At 46.9% G+C, this 8,419-nt stretch overlaps 1 non-coding gene across 1 annotated transcript; it reads right to left on the bottom strand.

Moving 5' to 3' along the window:
* Window positions 1-3,926: 3,926 nt before the first annotated feature.
* Window positions 3,927-4,001, bottom strand: Trnas-cga. The gene has a single exon. It is a non-coding gene; the product is annotated as a tRNA-Ser (tRNA).
* Window positions 4,002-8,419: the final 4,418 nt, after the last annotated feature.

Below are 8,419 nucleotides of genomic sequence, written 5' to 3'. Positions count from 1 at the left end.
CGTCCTGATTGTTCTTCAGTCATGCTTCCATTATCAACTGTAACGCCAGAAGTGCATCTCTGATGATACTAACAAAGGAAACTCCCCATGGCACACCTCCTCCCCCCCTCCCCCACCAAGATATTGTACTAAGATGGCCTAGTGGATAGCCTGTCGAAAACTGAACATAGATCAAGCATGAAAACAGCAAGAAGGTGCAGTGAACTGCGAAAAAAAAAAAGCGGAATACACTGAAGAGCCAAAGAAACTCGTACACCTGCAGAATATAGTGTAGGGCCCCCTCGAGCACGCAGAAGTGCCGCAACACGACGTGTCATGGACTTGACTAATGTCTGAAGCAGTGCTGGAGGGAATTGACACCGTGAATCCTGCAGGGCTTTCCATAAATCCGTAAGAGTACGAGGGGGTGGAGATCTTTTTTGACTAGCACGTTGCAAGGCGCCCCAGATACATGTATGCTCAATAATGTTCATGTCTGGGGAGTTTGGTGGTAGCAGAAGTGCTTAAACTCAGAAGAGTGAACCTGCTGCCACTCTGCAGCAACTTCGGAAAAATTGAAAATTGGTGGTACCAAACTGCAGAGGTCATCGGTCCCTAGGGTTACACACTATTTAACCCAACTTAAACTAACTTAGGCTAAGGAAAACACACACGCCCATGCCCGACACACGCCCATGCCCGAGGGAGGACTCGAACATCCGACGGGGCAAGCCGCGCGAACAGTGGTAAGGCCTCAGACCGTGCGGCTACCCCTCAATTCTGGACGTGTGGAGTGTCACATTGTCCTGATGGAATTGCCTCTCGGAATGCACAATGGACATGAATGGATGCAGGTTATCAGACAGGATGCTTACGTACGTGTCGCCTGCCACAGTCTTGTCTAGATGTATCAGGGGTCCCACATCACTCCAACTGCACACGCCCCACACCATTACAAAGCCTCCACCAGGTTGAACAGTCCGTTGCTGACATGCAGGGTCTATGGATTCGTGAGGTTGTCTCCATAGCCGTACACGTCTGTCCACAATTTGAGACGAGAGTCGTCCGACCAGGCAACATGTTTCCAGTCATCAGCAGTCCGATGTCTGTGAGGATGGGCCGAGGCGAGGCAGTCATTAAGCGTACACGCGTAAGCCTTCGTCTCTGAAAGTCCATATCGATGATGTTTCGTTGAATGGTTCGCACGCTGACACTTGTTGATGTCCCAGCTTTGAAACCTGCAGTAATTTGCGGAAGGGCTGCAATTCTGTCACGTCGAAAGATTGGTCCCGTTCTTGCAGGATCTTTTTCTGGGCGCAGTGATGTCGGAGATATGTTGTTTCACCGGATTCCTGATATTCACGGGACACTCGTGAAATGGTCGCACGTTAAAATCCTCACTTCATCGCTACCTCGGAGATGCTGTGTCCCATCTCTCGTGCGACGAATATATCTCCACTTAAATCTTGATAACCTGCCACTGTAGCAGCAGCCAGCCACTGTGAATGATGATTGGTGTAGAAACAACCACGGACTGATGAACCCATATCTGCTAACCGCGCTCAGATCAATTCGATGCTCAGCTGGCCTAGAACCACTATTGCTTTCAAAAGAGGCAGCTATGTGCACTACTTTTCTATCTGCACTGACAAATTTAATCACGGGTTCTTCCTACCACATTGCATACACACAGTAAGTACACTACTGGCCATTAAAAATTGCTACACCACAAAGATGACGTGCTACAGACGCCACATTTAACCGACGGGAAGAAGATGCTGTGATATGCAAATGATTAGCTTTTGAGAGCATTCACACAAGGCTGGCGCCGGTGGCGACACCTACAACACGCTGACATGAGGAAAGTTTCCAACCGATTTTTCATACACAAAGAACAGATGACCAGCGTTGCCTGGTGAAACGTTATTGTGATGCCTCGTGTAAAGAGAAGAAATGCGTACCATCCGTTTCCGACTTTGATCAAGGTCGGATTGCAGCCTATCGCGATTGCGGTTTATCGTATCACGACATTGCTGCTCGCGTTGGTCGAGGTCCAATGACTTTTAGCAGAATATGGAATCGGTGGGTTCAGGAGGGTAATACGGAACGTCCTGCTGGATCGCAACGGCCTCGTATCACTAGCAGTCGAGATGACAGGCATCTTATTCGCACGGCTGTAACGGATCGTGCAGCCACGTCTCGATCCCTTAGTCAACAGATGAGGACGTTTGCAAGACAACAACCATCTGCACGAATAGTTCGACGACATTTGCAGCAGCATGGACTATCAGCTCGGAGACCATGGCTGCGGTTACCCTTGACGCTGCACCACAGACAGGAGCGCCTGCGATGGTGTACTCAACGACGAACCAGGGTACATGAATGGCAAAACGACATTATTTCGGATGAATCCAGGTTCTGTTTACAGCATCATGATGGTCGCATCCGTGTTTGGCGACTCGCGGTGAATGCACATTGGAAGCGTTTATTCGTCATCGCCATAATCTCGTATCACCCGGCGTGATGGTATGGGGTGCCATTGGTTACACGTCTCGGTCACCTCTTGTTCGCATTGACGGCTCTTTGAACAGTGGACGTTACATTTCAGATGTGTTACGAACCGTGGCTCTACCCTGCGAAACCCTACATTTCAGCAGGATAATGCACGACCGCGTGTTGCAGGTCCTGTACAGGCCTTTCTGGATACAGAAAATGTCCGACAGCTGCCATGGCCAGCTCATTCTCCAGATCTATCACGAACTAAAAACGTCTGGTCAATGGTGGCCGAGCAGCTGGCTCGTCACAACACACCAGTCACTACTCTTGATGAACTGTGGTATCGTGTTGAAGCTGCATGGGCAGCTGTACCTGTACATGCCGTCCAAGCTCTGTTTGACTCAATGCCCAGGCGTATCAAGGCCGTTATTACGGCCAGAGGTTGTTGTTCTGGGTGCTGATTTCTCACGATTGCGTGAAAATGTAATCACATGTCAGTTCTAGTATAATATATTTGTCCAATGAATACCCGTTTATCATCTGCATTTGTTCTTGGTGTAGCATTTTTAATGGCCGGTGGAGTACAAGCGTTGCCGACCGCAGCGTCGTATCCTGCCTGTCCACATTTCTCTGTCTTCGAGTACGCGTGCATATACCAGTCAGTTTCTTTGGCGCCTCAGCGTGGAAACAGTGAACGGTTCCTGCCCTTCCGCCCGGCGCCGGCTGCCCCACCCCCGCCGTGCCTCGCACTGAGCCTCTTTCCCTTATTCTTTGTGTGTTGCGCCTCCCGCCGACGCCTCCCAAATTAACCAGAGCCGCCGCCGCCCCCCTGGCACCCGTCCCGTCTGTCGGCCGCCGCGCCGGGAAAAAACTGCGCAGTTAAAACCGAAACCGATATTTTCATTCTGAATAACTGGTCCGTTCCGGCACAGTAAAACTTCGTAACATGAGTCTGAAGGGACCGAAAAATCAGGAGTTCGTGTTAAAAAAAAATCGTGTTTAGTGAAAAACACAGATTTTAATACGTATACATGTACAGCAGTACACTACTGTGTAATACACTACACTATCAATCACGTTATTGTAGACTAATAACACTATAAAGTGATGGAAATTTTCACTCTGCAGCAGAGTGTGCGCTGATATGAAATTTCCTGGCAGATTAAAACTGTGTGCCGGACCGAGACTCGAACTGGGGACCTTTGCCTTTCGCGGGCAAGTGCTCTACCAACTGAGCTACCCTCACAGCTTTAATTCCGCCAGTACCTCGTCTCCTACCTTCCAAACTTAACAGAAGCTCTCTTGCAGACCTTGCAGAACTAGCACTCCTGAAAGAAAGGAATTTGCGGAGACATGGCTTAGGCACAGCCTGGGGGATGTTTCCATAATGAGGTATTCACTCTGCAGCGGAGTGTGCTCTGATATGAAACTTCCTGGCAGATTAAAACTGTGTGCCGGACCGAGACTCGAACTCGGGACCTTTGCCTTTCGCGGGCAAGTGCTCTACCAACTGAGCCACCCGTGCACGACTCACGCCCCTTCCTCACAGCTTTACTTCTGCCAGTACCTCGTCTCCTACCTTCCAAACTTAACAGAACCTCTCCTGCAGACCTTGCAGAACTAGCACTCCTAAAAGAAAGGAGTTCGAGTCTCGGTCCGGCACATAGTTTTAATCTGCCAAGAAATTTTAGTTCAACCTGTTCCCGTGAGTGGCGCCATCACAGCATGTCTTCAAGTTGGCTGCTACACTTGACGTTCGTCAGAAGCAACGTGCTGTCATAGAATTCCTGTGCTGTGAAAGCGAGACAGTGGGAAACATCCACAAGAGGTCGAAAAAGGTGTATAGATATGCTGCTGTCGGTCACAGTCCAGTTAGTCGGTGGGCAAGCAGGTTATGTGATGAAAGCGGGCACGGCAATATTGAGGATTGTCCTCACAGCGGCAGGCCTCGTACTGCACACACTCCAGACAATGTGCAGAGAGTTAACGAATTTGTGACTGCTGATGGACGCATCACTGTGAACGAATTGTCACCCTACGTTGGGATAGAGGAAGGAAGTGTTTCCAGAATACTAAAAGTGTTGGCGTTAAAAGAGGCTTGTGCAAGATGGGTTCCCAGGACGTTGACTGTGACACACAAAGAAACGAGAAAAACAGTATGCAGCGAACTTTTGGAACAGTACGAGAAAGTTGGAAATGAATTTCTTGAAAGAAATGTGACAGGTGATAAACATGGCTCCATCATTTCTCACCAGACACGAAGAGGCAATCAATGGAGTGGCACCATGCAAATTCACCCAAGAAAAAAAAATTCAAAGCCACACCTTCTGCTGGAAAAGTTATGGCTACCGTGTTTTTCGATTCCGAAGGACTCTTGCTTGTGGACATCAAGCCAAGTGGAACCACCATAAATTCTGATGCATATGTGACGACATGAAGAAACTTAGACTGAGTCGTGTTCGACCACATCGGCAAAAGCAGGATGTTTTGCTGTTGAACGACAATGTACGGCCATATGTCAGTCAAAAAACTATGAAAGCGATCACAAAACTCGGGTGGACAACACTGGAACATCCGCCTTACAGTCCTGATCTCACTCCATGTGACTATCATCTCTCTGGCAAAGACTCTCTTCGTGGAACAAGGTTTGAAGATGATGACTCCCTTGCGCACGCTGCCAAACAGTGGCTCCAACAGGTTGCTCCAGAATTTTACCGTGCGGGTATACAGGCGCTGGTTCCAAGATGGTGTAAGGAAGTTGAGAGGGATAGAAATTATGTGGAGAAATGAAAATATTGTTCCTGAAGGATGTATCTGCACACTGTAAAACTTTCAAACTTGTAGAATTTAAAAAAAGATATTGTGCATTTCGTTTGGAGTGACCTTCGTACCAATAGCCCAAACATCAATTAGCCCTAGCGGCACTGCTAAACTTTTTCGTTTTTAATTAAACCTTTTTTTAAAAGCAATGATTTTTATTCGTAAGATTTGCATTCCTTTGAAATATTGCGCTGTTATACACCGAAGCGCCAAAGAAACTGGTACAGTCACGCGTATTCAAATACAGAGATATGCAAACAGGCGGAATACGGCGCTGCGGTCGGCAACGTCTGTATAATACAACAAGTGTCTGGCGCAGTTGTTAGATCAGTTACTGCTGCTACAATGACAGGTTATCAAGATTCAACTTAGTTTGAACGTGGTATTGTAGACGGCGCACGAGCGGTGGGACACAGCATCTCCGAGGTAACGATGAAGTGGGGATTTTCCAGTACGACCATTTCACCCGAGTACCGTGAATATCAGCAATCCGGTAAAACATCAAGCCTCCGACATCACTTTGCCCGAAAAAAGATCCTGCACGAACGGGACCGACGGCGACTGGAGAGAATCGTTCGGGCCGACAGATTTGCAACCCTTCCGCAAATTGCTCCAGATTTCAATGCTCGGCCATTAATAAGTGTCGGCGTGCGACCATTCATCGAAACGTATTCGATACGGGCTTTCGGAGCCGAAGATTCACTCGTGTGCCCTTGGTGACTGCAGGACACAAACCTTTACGCCTCACCTGGGCCCATCAACACCGACATTGGACTGTTGATGAAAGGAAACATGTTGCCTGGTCGGAAGAGTCTCGTTTCAAATTTCATCGAGTGGATGGACGTGTACGGGTACGGAGACAACCTCATGAATCTCTGTATCCTTCACGTCAGCAACACTCTTATTTAAATATACTGTACCTTTTACACATGAAAGCCGGTCGGGGTGGCCGAGCGGTTCTAGGCGCTACAGTCTGGAACCGCGCTACCGTTACGGTCGCAGATTCGAACCCTGCCTCGGGCATGGATGTGTGTGATGTCCTTAGGTTAGTTAGGTTTAAGTAGTTCTAAGTTGTAGGGTACTGATGACCTCAGAAGTTAAGTCTCATAGTGCTCAGAGCCATTTGAGCCATTTTTTTACACATGAAGTTCGACATTGCCTCACTTTTTTTAATATGCGTCCACTGTTATGACCCATTTCGAGCGAAAGGTTGATATATGCGAAACTAAAAACTGAAATAATTTTATACCACGTATTATTTAAAAACTACATTGTAAACAAAGGAACAAGAAAAGATATCCTCTCTCACACACTTGTAGACTCATCTACACTTCGTTTCGATTGTGTGAACGAAAAATTTACTCACAGAAAATTTTAGTGTAGAGAAGATGTGAATCATAGCGTAGAAAGAGGGGGCCTGCCACGCTCAGACGACCACACAAACTTTTTTAAAACATATTTCTACTCAGAATTCGATTATGAAACTTTGCGATGTTAATCTTAATGAATCAATCTAATAAACTGCGCAATAAAAATATTCGAATTTCTTCGCAAGAAATTAAAATCGGTGTTGAGAAGCGGGAGCTGCTATTGTACAATGACTAATGTGTTCAGGGCCGTCACCTCTCAATCGAAGCAGACAAAATTTCTATGTTGCTACACATGTCCTACCTTTTTCTATGGGGCTGAGACGAGGACTTTGACCGAGACAACGAGCAAACGAGGGCAATTAAGACATGGCAGTACAGGAAAATGCTAGGAGTAACGTGGACAGGTAGAATTAGTAACAACAACACTCTCCGCAAAATGTGGAAAGAAGTCCTTAATACAGCGAAAGTCAGAAAAGTACAATATTTCGACAATGTGACGAACAATGGAAACAGGTGTAAACTGCTGCAGAGAGTTCTTCAAGAAACGGTACCTCGCAAAAGAGAACAAGGAAGAAAAATAACATCTTGGCTCAGGAACTTAAGGACATGAACTTCACAAATAACAAAGCATCTTTCCTGAAGAAGCAAAGGTGAGTATATCAATAATGATCACCAATATACGGAACGGATATGCACTACTAGATGCAGGAGAAGAAGTAGAAGTAAACATTTCAGTACAACTGGATAGTAAACATAGGAATGACGCCATCTACATTCTGGATATCAAGTAAAATTATAGTGCACGTTTCTAATTCAGAAATTACATTTCAACATTGGCTGTGAGAAGGTGGTGTACGGCACGTATATGAAGAAATCTGGCAGTAATGGCAGCATGACATATCGAGACTGTAGTTCATCGTTGTGTGATGTTGCTGTTCGCGTTAGTCAGTACATCACGACTGTGAAGCGAATATGGAACAGATGGGCGCAGCAAGACGGTAACGTCGTTCTGGATCGTAACAGTGTCGCGCGACTAGTACCCAAGAGGACAGATGTGTTATTCGTTCGCCTGTGCAGGATTATACAGCCCTTCAGATGCTTTCAGTCATGAAATAGGCTTGTTTGCAGCAAGACAAGCACACACACGGACAGTCAGACTTAAGAGTGGGGCCACGTCATCTTTTCACATGTCCCAGCTCTGCATAAAGCATTACGAGGGACGTACCAGTGTGTGGATTCTTCGACGAGAATTAGCGTTGTCGCTCCTACTCTGTAGGAATCAGCATGGGTTCCGAAAAAGACGATCGTGTGAAACCCAGCTCGCGCTATCCGTCCACGAGACTCAGAGGGCCATAGACACGGGTTCCCAGGTAGTTGCTGTGTTTCTTGACTTCCGCAAGGCGTTCGATACAGTTCCCCACAGTCGTTTAATGAACAAAGTAAGAGCATATGGACTATCAGACCAATTGTGTGATTGGATTGAGGAGTTCCTAGACAACAGAACGCAGCATGTCATTCTCAATGGAGAGAAGTCTTCCGAAGTAAGAGTGATTTCAGGTGTGCCGCAGGGGAGTGTCGTAGGACCGTTCTATTCACAATATCCATAAATGACCTTGTGGATAACATCGGAAGTTCACTGAGGCTTTTTGCGGATGATGCTGTAGTATATGGAGAGGTTGTAGAAATGGAAAATTGTACTGAAATGCAGGAGGATCTGCAACGAATTGACGCTTGGTGCAGGGAATGGCAATTGA

This window comes from Schistocerca piceifrons, chromosome 9, assembly GCF_021461385.2.
Source record: "Schistocerca piceifrons isolate TAMUIC-IGC-003096 chromosome 9, iqSchPice1.1, whole genome shotgun sequence".
NCBI classification, from domain to species: domain Eukaryota; kingdom Metazoa; phylum Arthropoda; class Insecta; order Orthoptera; family Acrididae; genus Schistocerca; species Schistocerca piceifrons.
Note: the sequence above shows the minus strand (reverse complement) of the source record. Positions and strands in the feature narration are given on the sequence as shown.